General features: G+C 38.2%; 1 pseudogene; it reads left to right on the top strand.

Annotated features, from left to right (window-relative positions):
- The first annotated feature begins 8,952 nt into the window (after positions 1-8,952).
- LOC126950977 (DNA-directed RNA polymerase II subunit RPB3-like) lies at positions 8,953-14,691 on the top strand (annotated as a pseudogene).
- The last annotated feature ends 778 nt before the right edge of the window (positions 14,692-15,469 follow it).

Here is a 15,469-nt window from a genome sequence, read left to right as displayed (position 1 = left end):
CCCAACATTGAAGCACCTGAATATGTAAAGTGAGTTTTCTAATTATAAAAACAATATAAGCACTGGGATTATTAATTTTATGTGTGAACATGACTGGGCCAAGAAGTGCCCAGATATCTGGATAAATGTTATTGTGTGAGGGTGTTTCTAAATGAAATTAACATTTGACTTGGTGGACTGAGTAAAGCAGATCACCCTCCCCAGTGTGAGTGGACCTCATCCTATATATTGGAAGACTGAATAAAAACAAAAGGTGGAGTAAGGGAGAATTTGCCCTTGCTCTTACCTGGATGTCATTGATTGGGGACATTAAATTTTTCCTGCCTTTGTGCACAGCCTCATAGTGGAACTTACACCATATGCTCTCCTGGGTCTGGATTTCTCAGCCTCCAAAATCATGTAAGCCAGTTTACACACACACTCACACATATGTATGTATTCTCCAATATCTTATTTGTTCTGTTTCTATGAAGGACCCAGACTAATACAAGCTTGTTGTTTATTCTGAATATGAGAAATACAAAAAGTCTATAAAGAAGATAATAAAAATCACACATAATCTACCACTAGAGTTAACTACTTTTCAGATATTGGTATATTTTTCTCTAGTCTTTTACTATGCATCTATGTATGGATAAATGAGCATATAAAATATGTATATGCAAAATATATGTACATTAGGCAAAATATGTATAGATGTGTACATCTATGCAAATATCTGTTGGTGACTAACAAAATTGGAATGGTGCTGTATATACAATATTGTAATATTTTAAATACAAAATTATAAGCATCTCTCATATCATAAAATAGTCTCCAAATAGATGGTTTTCAATAGTTACATTATATTCATGAAGTTATAATAACTTATTTAACTATTTAGGTAATTAAATATTAATTATTTTTTCAAACTCTGATTATCTTTTGTAATAGTCCATTTTCACACTGCTATAAAATTTTGTATAAGTCCATTTTCTTGCTACCTGGCTGGGCACAGTGGCTCACGCCTGTAATCCCAGCACTTTGGAAGGCCAAGGTGGGTGGATCATGAGGTTAGGAGATCAAGACCATCCTGGCTAACACGGTGAAACCCCATCTCTACTAACAATACAAAAAAATTAGCCAGGCATGGTGGCACGCACCTGTAGTCCCGGCTACTCGGGAGGCTGAGGCAGGAGAATCGCTTGAATCCTGTAGGCAGAGGTTGCAGTGAGCCGAGATCACACCACTGCACTCCAGCCTGGGCAACAGAGTGAGACCCCATCTTAAAAAAACAAAAAACAAAAAACAAAACAAACAAAAATCTACCTGAGACTGGGTAATTTATAAGAAAAGAGCAGTTCTGCAGGCTATACAGGAAGCATGACTGGAAAACCTTAGGAAGCTTACAATCATGGCAGAAGGCAAAGGGGAAGCAAGCATATCCTACCATGGCAAAGCAGGAGAGAGAGAGAGAGAAGAGAGCTAAGGGGGAAGTGCTACACACTTTTAAACAAACAGATCTTGTGAGAACTCCCTCACTATCATGAGATCAGCAAGGGGAAATTCTGCCTCCATGATCCGATCACCTCCTACTAGGTCCCTACCCCAACACTGGAGATTTCAATTCAACATGAACGAGCGGGCATACAGAAACAAACCATATTATTCCACTCGTGGCCTCTCCCAAATATCACGGCCTTCTTACATTTCAAAATCAATCATGCCTTCTCAACAGTCCCCCAGAGTCTTAAATCATCCCAGCATTAACTCAAAAGTCCAAGTCCAAAGTCTCATCTGAGACAAGCCAAGTCCCTTCTACCTATGAGCCTGTGAAGTAAAAAACAAGTTACTTCCAAAATACAATGGGGGTACAGGCTTTGGGTAAATGTTCCTGCTCTAAATGGGAGAAATTGGCCAAAACAAAGGGGCTACAGGCCCCACACAAGTCTGAAATCCATCAGGGCAGTCATTAAATCTTAAAGCTCCAGAATAACCTCCTTTGCCTCCATGTCTCTCATCTAGGCCATACTGAAGCAAGGGATGGGCTTCCAAGGCCTTGGGCAGCTCTGCCCCTATGGCTCTGCAGTGTATAGCCCTGTGGCTGCTTTCTCAAGTTGGCATTGAGTGCCTGTGGCTTTTCCAGATTTGTGGTGCAAGCTGTCATTGGATCTACCATTCTGGGGTCTGGAGGACAGTGGCCCTCTTCCCACAGCTCCACTAGGCTGTCCCCCAGTGGGGACTCTGTGTGTTGGCTCCAACCCCACATTTCCACTTTGTACTGCCCTAGTAGAGGTTATCCATGAGGGCTCTGCCCCTGCAGGAAACTTCTGACTGGACATCCAGGAATTTCTATACGTCCTCTAAAATCCAAGTGGAGTTTTTCAAACCTCAACTCTTTCCTTTTGTACACCCACAGGTCCAACAACACATGAAGCAATGACCCAAGCTGTACCTTCACCCCTTTTAGCCATGGCTGGAGTTGGAGCAGCTAGGATACAAGGTACCTTGTCCAGAGTTTGCATAGAGCAGCAGGGTCCTGTGCCTGGCCCATGAAACCTTTTTTCCCTCCTAAGCCTCCAGGCCTTTGATAGAAGGGGCTGCCCTAAAGGTCTCTGAAATATCTTGAAGACATTTTCCCCACTGTCTTGGCTATTAACATTTTGTTCCTCTTTACTTATGCAACTTCTGTAGCAGGCTCGAATTTAGCCCCTGAAAATTGATTTTTCTTTTCTACCATGTGGTAAGGTTGCAAATTTTCCAAACTTTTATGTTCCTCTTCCCTTTTAAATATAAGTTATCTTTGCTTATGGAAATGGCCATAGGATTTTAGAAGCAGCCAGGTAACTTCTTGAATGCTTTGCTGCTTAGAAATTACATCTGCCAGATACCCCAAATCATCTCTCCCAAGTTCAAAGTTCCATAGATCTCTAGGGCAGCAGCAAAATGCTGCCAGTCTCTTTGCTAAAGCGTAGCAAGAGTGACCTTTGTTCCAGTTCCCAATAAGTTCCTCATCACCATCTGAGACCACTTTAAGCTGGACTTCATTGTCCATATCATGTGTTTTGGTCAATACTACTCAACAAATCTCTAGGAAGTTCTGAACTTTCCCTCATCTTCCTGTCTTCTTCTGATCCCTCCAAACTGTTCCAACCTCTGCCCATTATCCAGTTCCAAAGTCACTTCCACATTTTCAGGTGTCTTTATAGCAATGCCCAGCTCCTCTAGTACCGAGTTTTTATATTAGTTCATTTTCACACTTCTATAAAAAACTATGTGAGACTGAGTAATTTATAAAGAAAAGAAGTTTAATTGACTCACAGCTCTATAGGCTGTACAGGAAGCATGGCTGGGAGGCCTCAAGAAACTTATAATCAAGGTGGAAGGTGAAGGGGAAGCAAGCATATCTCACCACGTCAGAGCAGGAGACAGAGAGAGAATGAGCAAACAGGGAAGTTTTAAACAACCAGATCTTTTAAACAACCAGATCTCCTGAGAACTCACTCACTATAGTGAGAACATCAAGGGGAAAATCCAACCCCCGATCTAATTACCTTCCTCTGGATCCATCCCCCAACAATGGGGATTACAATTTAACATGAGATTTGGGTGGGGACACGGAGCCAAACCATATCACCTTTTAAGGATTTATTTTTAGAAGTAAGATCAAAGGGTATAAACATTCTTATGACAGAGGGCATGACATAAGAATTTAGAAAACAGAGAATTTAGAAAATAGTCCAGAATTGCTGTCCAGAAAATATTAACTATTGAAAACAAAATAAGCATTTAAAATAGAATATAAAGTTAAGCATAAAAGTATTAACATCTAATTATTATACACTTTCTGTAATTGAACTTGAACGGTTAGGACAATTTTTAAAGGCAGTATAGTGGTTAAGCATTGCCTTTGAAGCCATGCTTTATGGGTTTAATTCCATTGTGCTATTTGCTTGTTGGGTATTGTATAATTTTGCTATGGTTTCCATAAGAGAATAGCACAGATTTGGTGGCACAAACAACAGAATTTTATTTTCATAACTCTGAAGGCTGGAAGTCCATGATCATGGTGCAGCGTTGGGTTCTAATGAGGCCTCTCCTCTTAGTTTGCCGATGGCCATCTTCTTGCTGTGCCCTCACACGGTCTTCTTTTCTGTGCATGTGCATGCCTGGTGGGTCTTCCTCTTATTAGAAGGTCATAGGTCTTACTGGATTATAGCCTCACACTTCTGACCTCATTTAACCTTATTAACCTCCTTATAGACTCTATCTCCAAATATAGTCACATCAGGGGTTAGTGATTCAACACATGAATATTGGGAGGACACAATTCGATCCATAACAGGTATGGTTGGCCAAGTTACTCAAGGTCTGCATATCTGAGTTATCTCATTTGTAAAATCAAGGTAATAACACTTTTGGGCTATGATGGGATTAAATGTGCTTTTATGCATAAAGCATTCAAGAACAGTGCCCAGCACATGGCAAGTATTCAATAGATAAGTAGTGTCACATTTAAAAATTAAAAGTTTACATGGGCATGGTATGAATTAATCATAATACACTATAAAAAATAGCTTCCATAGCAGAATTTCTAAGTTTGATACAATATTAATTCTTATAATTATTAGGAATAATTAGTATTAATGGAGAAGAAATAGAAACTTTAAGCAAGTAATCTAAAATCATATAATGAATTGACAGCATGATTAAGTGCAAATGTTTCAAGAAAAGTTATATTCTTTTAATTCCTTTGAAATTAAAATAACTGTCATAAAGAAGGCTAGTCATCATCTATAGTAAATATTTTTGCATTGTAATAGGTGGAAATATGGGTTTAAAAATTTTTTTAAATCACTTGGAAGATTTCACTTATTTCTGCTTTTTTAAACTGCTCCATCCACATAGAAAATAAACCTCCCAATACAACTAGCTCTAAAATGTTTAGTAGGATGTTTATGAATAAGCAAAATAGGCCAGGCACAGTGGTTCATGCCTGTAATTCCAGCACTTTAGGAGACCAAGGCAGGTGGATCACCTGAGGACAGGAGTTCAAGACCAGCCTGACCAACATGGTGAAACCCCATCCCTACTAAAAATGGAAAATTAGCTGGGTATGGTGGCACATGCCTGTAATTCCAGCTACTCAGGAGGCTGAAGCAGGAGAATCGCTTGAACCCAGGAGATGGAGGTTGCAGTGAGCCAAGATTGCGCCACTGCACTCCAGCCTGGGCAACGAGAGTGAAACACCTTAAAAAAAAAAAAAAGAATAAGAAAAATAAGTGCCAAGATACTAAGAGCATCCATATTACCTCCTTATTGAAATAAACGTAGTGGAAAATGAAGCAGCCCACAAGTGATACCTGAGCTATATTTTGTGAGGAGTGGTAGGCAAGGTAACATTGAAAATGCAAAGGAGCAGATGATTAAGATAATACAGATATTCATGTAATATCCTTGAGTATAGCTGAAGGACGCCTAACTCAGCACGACAGGGAGAGATTAGGCAAGAATTCCAGCGTCATAGTGGTCATCTTGGAATAATGGAGAAATGGCATTGAGGTGAAGATGACTACAAGAGAGCTGGCAATAGAGGCAGTGGAAAGGGATAGCTTAGCCAAGCAGAGGTGTAGAAGACAGGCTTAAATGTGACAAAACTAAAGGCAGATAGAGTAGTAAAGACAGCTCTGATGATCCAGCCAGAATTAGGTAGTGGAGATAAAAGAAAAAGAGCAGAAAAGGTTGAGAAACACTTAAGCATTAAAAGTATTAGAACTATGGATGGGTAGATATGGAACTGTGGGAAAGGAAAAGGATTAGACAGCAATTTAGGAAGAGGAGCAATTTAGAGGGAAGATGACACATTCAGATTTCAAAATATTAGGATCCATGTGATGATAAGTGGTTGACAGAAGGTTGAATATATAAATGCAGAGCATGGGGATTAAGGCAGGGTTGTACAGCAGTTGAAACGAGAGACTGGACAAGATCACCCACAGAGTATTAAAAATGATAAGTGGGTAGGGAGAAGAAAGGGATAAAGTGAGGTATAAAAATACAGTCAGATAGAAGAAATAATCCCTAGTATTAAGTAAATTGGTAATCGTAGTAAACAATAACCTATTGTACATTTCAAAAGAGGTAGCAATGAATAATTACAATGTTTCCAGCATAAATAAAATATAAATGTTTAAGGTGATGGATATCCAAATTACCCTGATTTGGTTATTACACATTATGTGAATGTATCGAAATGTCACATGTACCACAAACACATTTAAATTTATCATGTATCAACAAAAAATATTTTGCCCAGTGACTTAGAGACAGAAGCCTGGAAAACATCAATATTAAAGGAAAAACCACACAGATGAAACCCATGAAGGATCCAGAGGAGAGATGAAAACCAGAAAAAACCTGAATTACAGAGGATACATGTGCAGAGATTCTAACATAGGGGAGCCTTTGATAAAAGCCCACTGAATATGCCAAAAAGAAATTAATTTGTGATCTTAGAGATGTCAGTGTCTGTATGGTGAGGGAACTAGGAAGATGAACAGATTGTAGTGAATTCCTCTGAGTAGGAGATGAACGTCTAGAAATACCTTAGAATATTTCTCAGCTTATACAGGCAAGAAATAGTGTCTCACCTAAGGTAATATCTCTGTAGTGAAACACAGACAGAAGTGTTCAAAATAAATGATGTGCAGAGACTAGATGGAGAAGCCTGGCCCAGATAGGAGACTACAGTTTAAGCTAGGATTATCAGCCTAATGAAATGCTTTACTTGGGAGAAAACAGAATTTCAAATGGAGAGCTAGCCAATGAGAAAAGAAAATGCATCATTATTTCAAACAGAAAACGAAGGAACCACAAGCAGAAGTAGCAGTAAGGTTGACTTTTGATGTCATGTCCTGCAAATTACTCAGACAGGATTCCTTAAATACCCTAGACTAAGGGCAGGACAAGTTTCAGAGAATGAACTGGGCTTGAATGTGTCAGTAAAAATCAAGTTGCTCCAACAAAAGGAGAGGAGTGTGGGCACAGGGAGCTCGGGAAGCATAGGAAGAGATTGACAGGGGAAAACATGATTTTACAAGTTTAATCTGCATAGATATGCAAGATGGGCTTCACAGCTAAACTGTTAGGACACATGAAAGAGTCAGGGAAGTAAATTATCCAATGGAATAAGAAATGGACAAAGAAAAAAAGAATAGCATATCAGAAGTCAAATACATGAGAGTTTCCATGCCTGGCACATAAGAATGTGGTAAAGTTTTATTGAATGAAGAAATGAATGAGTAAACAAATTAATGAAAAAATAATGAATGCGAAGACTGGTCACAGTTTCATTGTTTTACTTTATCTAAATTAAGATAGAAACACAGTATCCATGCTTCATCTAAAATTTCCACTTTTTAAATTATGCATGGATTATCCCCCTCACCCCCAAACTTCTCTAGACAAGAGCTGACTTTATAAAAGAAAATAAAACGTTAATTAAATTTTATTTATTTGGAAAATTAAATAGAATTGGTGGAAGCCATTGATGAAAATCACTTACAAACATAAAGAATTAGTTTTCCTTTACTATTGTCCTACTTTTCAGTTTCCTCTCAGTAGGAAAGTTATTAATCTGTTGTGTTTTATTGCAGAGTCATAATTTTACATTTAATTATACATACAACCTGCCCTAAGCATACGCTTACTAAAGGGCATACCTTAATAAAGACGATACAACATGCCTCCATAACTTAGCAAGGTCAATCCGTGAGAAGAATAAATAAAAACGTAATTTAGTAACTGCTAGAATAATCTGAGAAGATAGAAATGAAGATCATGTCTGGAGGACAAAATGATTTTTAAAAAATAGAAAATGATGAAGTCACAAGGTAAATGATAAAAAGGGCTGGATTTGGAGTCAGAAGACAAGGGTTCTTGTTCTGTGACTGACTTTGTAGTCTAGGACAAACCATTTAATGTGTCTTGCTTTGTTTTCCTCATCCACTATGCAGAAGTCATAGTGATCTTTTTAAAACATAAATCAAATCACATCACTTCCCTGCCTAAAATCCTCCAATAGTCTCTTCTTACAACTGGAATGAAATCTAACCCCTTCCTCGTGACCTTCAGCATTGTGAACATGAACGGAACCCTGCCTACCTCTTTAAACTCCTGTCTTTTCCTTTTTCCTTTCATTCACTGTTCCTAGATTGTTCTTCAACCCTGTGAAGCTCACATTTGCTGTCTGTCTGCCTGAAATACTGAGTCCTAGGTCCTCTTGTTGTTGACTATTTCTTGTTATTTAGGTGTCAGCTCAGATGCTACCTGCTGAGAGATGCCTTACTTTACTTTCTGTAGAAAAATAGCTACCTTACTCTCATCCATCAATCGCTTTCAAAGAACTGTAACTTATTTTTGTTAAACTAAGTATAGAAAATAATATCTTGTTTACTATTTAAGTCTTTATATATTGTGTGTGTCCTCCTACCAGACATCTCCTTGCCTATCTTGTTCATCACTGAAATCTTTGACTCTGGCTAACAATTTATGTTTCACAAGAATTTGTAGATGAAAGGAGAAAAAAAGGGGAAAAAAAGGAGAGGAGAGAAGAGAAGAAAGGAAAGGAATGAAAGGGGAAGGAAAAAAGAGGAAGAAAGGGAGGGAGAAAACAAATAAATAAAATAGTTGGCAATAAAATGAGAAAAAAATATGAGAAATTATATTGGGAAAAAACCATCAAGGCATTGTTTAAATATCACTTCATGCTTGAATATATTTAAATACCATAAACTTGTTATGATTTAAAGGAACTCCAAAGACTATTGTTTTCATTTTCTTGATATTTCAGTGAAGCCTGCAAAATGTATATGTGGGGAAGTGAGAGTAGATGTGTGATTTAATTTTTGTGCTTTATTTGGGTGAAACTGGTGTATGAAGAAACATAAGAGACACCCTCAGAGCACAATCAAGATGTCAGCATTCACAAACCCATGTGCTACCCCTCTAAATTATACTCCTCCAGATGGCTTGGTTAATTTTGAAGTGGATAAAGCTAACAGTGCCAGATCACACCCAAGCAGTATAAAACTGTATAAGAACACAATAAAACAGTAATAAACAATAGATTATTTTAGTGGCATATGGCAGATACTGAGTCAGGCCAGCCTCAAATGTAATCTTTGGATTCTGTTTAAAAATCAGTGTCTGAGTTAGAGCATTAGCATTCAAAGCACTCCTGTAAGCAGTAAGCAACTATTCTAAAGAAGAGAAAGGGAGGGTCAGATAAAGGAGAAAAGGAAAACACAATGGTCACTGGAGAAGAAAGATAAACAAGAAATAATAAGCAGTGCTTGCATGACAATCTACAAGGGGAAACATAAAATTCATGAAAGCATTCAACAGGAAGAGATGGCAACAAGTAGACCAATATGAAGGAAATGGATGTGGGAGCTCCCAGCAAGAAGGGGAGCAAACGAGAAGAGGAAAATCCATATAAACAAAATAACAATTCCTCCCTTTTCTGAATATCTGGACATAAAATTTATTATCTTCCCTTAAAATGACAAAAATTGTATGTCGTATCATAAAAGTTGGAAATATATTGTTAAAACCTTAACTCTGCAATCCCTAAGTAAAAATTCCCTCTTCCAAACACGTCTTCACCCCTACGCTAAACCCAACCATCTTCTCCTGGGAGAGGGATGCTTCAGAACAATGAGAGATCCGTTTAAATTGCTGAAATTAAAGCTTCCAAGTGAAGAGCCCAGGATATAGCCCCTTTTACCTAATTACATCCTATTCATACTATGTATTTCAACGTAAACAAGACTTCCTCCATACCAAGTGAGAGATTGTACACCTAGACACTACATAAAAAAGTATTTTTTCCAGAAAAATACTTTTCAAGTGAGAGTTTTGTTAATGGTTAGTTTCTTGATAACATGAGTGATCTGAACAAAGTTAATTATCCACATAATTAACTATATGTGGCTGAATAGGAAGTCCCAGCCTTCATTCCCACTCAGAAACACTAATTGCACACAAATGGACACACTAAACATTTTTGCCTGAATTCCAGATTCCAATTAAGATGTTGTAGTATTCCAAGTGTGCACAAACTAGGGAATAGTCAAATCGAGTTGAGTAAGAAGAGCAATTTCATTTACCTGTGTCAGCCTCTCCCCCAAGTTAGCACAGCTCAGTGCCAAGACAGAATGCCTCTTTCACATCTGTTACCTCTGGGAGAAAAGAATTGAGCATGCCTCCGACATTCCAGCTTTTCACAGAGCTGCCCAAGAAACTGGTCTCTGACTTCCTTGATTGGTGTGCCAACAGAACTAGCACAATTTGAATGCCTGGGGATCACTGAGGACAATGGAAAGCAGCAGGTGGCTTGATATGGTTGGCACAGCATGGCACAATTGGGTGAAGAAGTGCACAACTTAAGACTTTTCCTTAGCAAGGAGGGATAAGAGTGGAGCATGTGTTGACACTCTGGCTCTTCAGAGGGCTGCCCAAGGGACTAATTTCTGTCTTGCCTCACTTGGAGCACTGACGGAACGAGCATAGTTTGGATGCCTTGGAGCCACTGAGAACAAAAGTTTAAAACAAAACAAAACAAAAACAGTAGGCAGTTTGCTATAGCCCCCATATCTCAGTAAAATCAAGAGAAGATGCACAACTCAAGGCTCCTCCTTCAACAGGGAGGGAGAAAGGAGCAGAGAATGAGTCTGTCATTCTAGCTTCTTGGAACACCAGCTTCTGAGAAACCGATATCTGTCTCACCTTACTCAGTGTACTGAGAGGAAGCTGGCATGCTCTGGATGTTTGCCAGCCACTGACAACAAAAGAGAGTGGGAAACTTGCAGTTGTAGAACCAGAGAACATGTGGTGCCACAGACAGATATCAGAAAAGATAATGAGTTCCTGAGGGGAAACAAAAAGCACAGTAAACCTCTCTGAGAAATTGCATGCACAGGCCCAGATACCGCCAAAAAAGTTCCAGAGGATTCCAGAATCGCTTTCTGGGCTACTTAGTGGGGGTCTTATAACAAAGTCAGTCTGAAGACTGGGAGAAGTGACAGATCCCAATATAAAGCTACAAGGTGCATGAAAAACAAGGAAACACGGCTCAACCAAAGGAATAAACTAAATCTCCAGAAACTGGACCTACAAAGAGGTATGTGGACAACTTGAAAGAGAATTCAAAATAATTGTCATAAAGATGCCTAGTGAGCTCAAAGAAATAACAAATGAACAGAATAAAGCATCAAGAAAGATACAGAAAATATAAAAAAGAAGGTTTGGAGCTGAAAAAGAAAATAAACTGCAAAATTCACTGGAGAAGTTTAATGGCAGACTTGATATGCAGGAGAAAACATTAGCAAACTTGAATACGAGTCATGTGAAATTATCTGCTAGAGGCACAAAATGAAAAAAGAATGACAAAGAATAAAGAAAACCTAAGGGACATATGAGGCATCATCAAACGGACCAATATTTGCATTATTGTTGTTTCAGAGGGGAAGAGAGAGAGAACAGGGCAGAAACATTACTTAATTAAATAATGGCTGAAAATTTCCCAAATGTAAGGATGGAAATGGACATCTAGATTTGAGAAACTACATGCTCTAACTAAGATGAATTCAAGGAAACACATACCAAGTAACATCATAATCAAATTGTCAAAAGTCAAAGAAAAACAATTTTGAAAGCACCAGGAGAAAAGCAACTTGTTATGAACAAGAGACTATCACCAGATTTCTCAGAAGAAACATTCCAAGACAGAAGAGAAGTGGAATGATATATTAAAATGCTGACAGAAAAAAAACACCCTGCCAATCACGAATACTGTATCCAGAAAAACTATCCTTCAATAATTAAGGAAAAATACTTTCCCAGATAAAGAAAAGCTGAGGAAATAGAAAAAGATGCAATTTGTGACATCAATAGCATAAAGTGTAGGGGAGGTGAGTAAAAGTTAAGCGTTTTTGTATAGAATTGAAGTTATCAGTGTAAAGTAGATTATTTTAACAATAACATGTTTTATGTAAGTTTTGAAAGTACCTATAGGAGATTCTCAAAAGAAAATGAGAAAGAAACCAAAACATGCAACTACAAAAAAGTCAGAAAAATACAAAGTAAGACAGTGACAGCAACAGTGAGTCAAAAAGCTACAAGACAGCTAGAAAGCAATTTAAGAAATGGCAATAGTAAGTCCTTTCCTATCAATAATTACTTTAAATGTAAATAAATTTAACTCTCAATTAAAAGACTAATATAGTGGCTGAATGGATTTAAAGAAAACAAGACTCAACTATACGCTGTATACAAGAAATGCACTTTGGACTTTAAGACCCACACAGGCTGAAAGTGAAAGGATGGAAAAAATAATCCACACAAATGGTAGTCAAAAAAGACAGCAAGAGTGGTCAAATTTATATCAGACAGAGTAGATTTTAAGTCAAGAGCTGCCAAAAAGACAAAGAAGGACAAGGATATTATATAATGATATACGGGTCAATCTGCCAGGAATATGTAACAATTATAAGTATACATGTGCCCATAATAACAGCACCCAAATATAGGAAGCAATCAATGAAAGAATTTAACAGAGAAATAGACACCACACGATAACAGTAGGGAATTTCAATACACCACTCTCAATAATTGATAGAACATCCAGACAGAAGATCAATAAGGAAATAAATAAATAAGAGGATTTGAACCAGACTATAGATCAAATGGAACAGACATTTGCAGAACATTCCATCCTACAGCAGCAGAATACATATTTTTCTCAAGCATGCATGAAACCTTCTCCAGAATAGATCACATGTTAAGTCACAAAACAAGCCTTAACAAATTTAAGAAGATTGAAACTGTGCCAATTATATTTTCCAACAACAATGGAATGAAATGGAAAGCAAAGGAAAATGGAAAAGTTCTTAGATATGTGGATATTAAACAACACATTGTTGAATAATCAATGAGTCAAAGAATAAATCAGAATGTAAATTTTAGAAAAATATTTTGAGACAAAAATGAAAAGAGAACATAACAAAATGTATAGGACGCACCATGACCAAGTCAGATTTATCCCTGGGTTACACGGATGGCCAACATACAAAAATAATCAATATGAGACACCACATTAACAGAATAAAGGATAAAAATTACATTATTATCTCAATATATGCAGAAAAAGCATCTGAAACATTTAACACTCTTTCATGATAAAAACACTCAATAAACTAAGAATAGAAGAAAATTACCTCAACATAATACAGGTTACAGTGAATGTCATACTATACAGTGAAAAACTAAAAGCTTTTCCTCTAAGATCAGGAATCAGTTAAGGATGCCCACTCTGACCACTTCCATTCAACATACTACTGGAAGTCCAGGCCAGAGAAATTAGGCAAGAAATATAATTAAAAGTCATCCAAATAAGAAAGAAAGAAAATTTCACTGTTTGCGGATAATATGATGCTATATGTGGAAAACCTTGACAATTACACACAGAGACACACACACGTTCACAAACCATTAGAACTAATAAACCAATTAAGCAAAGTTGCAGGATACAAAATCAACGCACAAAAATCAGTTGAGTATATGTACACTACCAATGAACAATTGGAAACAAAAATGAAGAAGATAGTCCATTTACAACTGAATCAAAAAGAATAACATTCTTAGTAATAATCTAAACTGAGAAGTATTATAAAATATGTAGACACTGAAATCTAAAAAAGATTGCTAGCCTCCCCCCCGCCCACACACACACACACAAATAGGGGACACAATGCCTTAAGCCAACCAGCCCACAATGTCAAGTTCATCATCCAGAACACCAACCCGGCAGTGGCTATTTCGATTCGGAGTGTCTTCTCGCTGAGGTGCCCATAATAGTCATTGACTGGGTTCAAATTGATGCCAATTCCTCAGTTATTCATGATGAGTTCATGGCTCGCAAACTTAGATTAGTTCTCCTCATTAGTGATGACATTGTAGACAAGCTGCTATCCTCCCGGGACTTCCCATGTGAAGAGTTCTGCGAGTGCTTGGTGGAGTTCACCCTCGATGTGCAGTGCAATGAAAAGCAGACTTGACATGTCGTGTCTTGGGACCTCATCTCCAACAGCCCCCAGGTCATTCCAGTGAACCAAGATGATGACCCTAATGACTACGTGGAGCAGGATGACATTCTCATCATCAAGTTGAGAAAGGGCCAGGAGCTGAGACTTTGAGCCTATACAAAAAAATGCTTTAGCAAGGAGTATGTTAAGTTGAACCCTACTGCAGGGGTGACTTGAATACAATCCAGACAATGCCATGAGGCAGGCAGTGTACCCCAAACCCAAGGAGTGGCGCAAGAGTGAGCACTTGGAGCTGGATGAGGATGAGTCACAGGTGCCCTGTGACCCCAAGGGCAAGCCAGAAAGGTTTTACTACAACATGAATTCTTATGGCTCTCTGTGTCCTTAAACCATGTCCTCTTAGTTCTCACTGGATTGAAGAAGAAGCTGAGGGATTTACAAACTCAATTAAGCCACGAGATCCAGAGTGACATGCTAACTATAAACTAGCTGCAGCTTGCTGCTTCAGCCAGAATGGGGATTTAAGCCAGCAGCTGGATTTGGGGGGTGTCTCTTGAGACTCTTCTAGTTTTTGGAAATCTAGTCTACTGTTGCTTGAGCTTCTTGGCAGGTCATCAGTACCAACTAGAAGCAGGAAATAGACTACTAGGGATGCCAGCTGCTTTTAAGCGGGACAGTTTTTTACTGGCCCTAACTGCTAATTGCCATCAGTGCTCCACAGATCCCAAAACATCCCTGTTAGCCTGTTTCCTAATGCAGCTGTAGGGGAGCCAACCGGACTTCTCTCCTGGTTAGTTCAGCTCTTTACTTTAAATGCTTTCTATCCAAAAGGAATAATTTCAATTGTACCTTAGATTTCTGGTTTTAAGATTGAATGTCACAGCCTTCATTCAAAGGGCCTATAAACCCTTCCAGTTCTTTCCCCAAGGCTGGCCTACTAGCCCTTCAAATTCCCAGGTGTCTTTAATTTGAGAAGTAACCTTCTGGGAATAACATCAGACCCTGGCTGTGCCCTCCCCACGATGTAAACACAATATTTCACTCTCTACCCAGCAATTACAAACCCCTTCACCACCAATACCTGATTATTTAGTTTGTTGGTGGTGGTGGTGGTAGCGGTGGCAGCGGCCAGCAGGAGCAAGGGCCCCTCCCACATACACAGAAGTATTTCATTTCACCTAAATGAAGGCTCTGGCCCTGACCTCTTAACACTATCTCCAGGGAGGAACATGCACAAAGCAGTTAATTAGGTAGCCTGGAAAAAACACAGAAAGAAAGAGATATTTATTGATTAACAGAAGTTGTCTTTTTAAAAGTGTTTATTTTCGGTAATGAAAAGCACAACATAATCTCAAAAAAATTAAAAAAGAAAATAAAAAGAAAAG

This window comes from Macaca thibetana, chromosome 3 (genome assembly GCF_024542745.1).
Source record: "Macaca thibetana thibetana isolate TM-01 chromosome 3, ASM2454274v1, whole genome shotgun sequence".
Lineage (NCBI taxonomy): Eukaryota > Metazoa > Chordata > Mammalia > Primates > Cercopithecidae > Macaca > Macaca thibetana.
The sequence above is the reverse complement of the archived record's forward strand: the minus strand, read 5'-3'. Positions and strand labels throughout refer to the sequence as shown.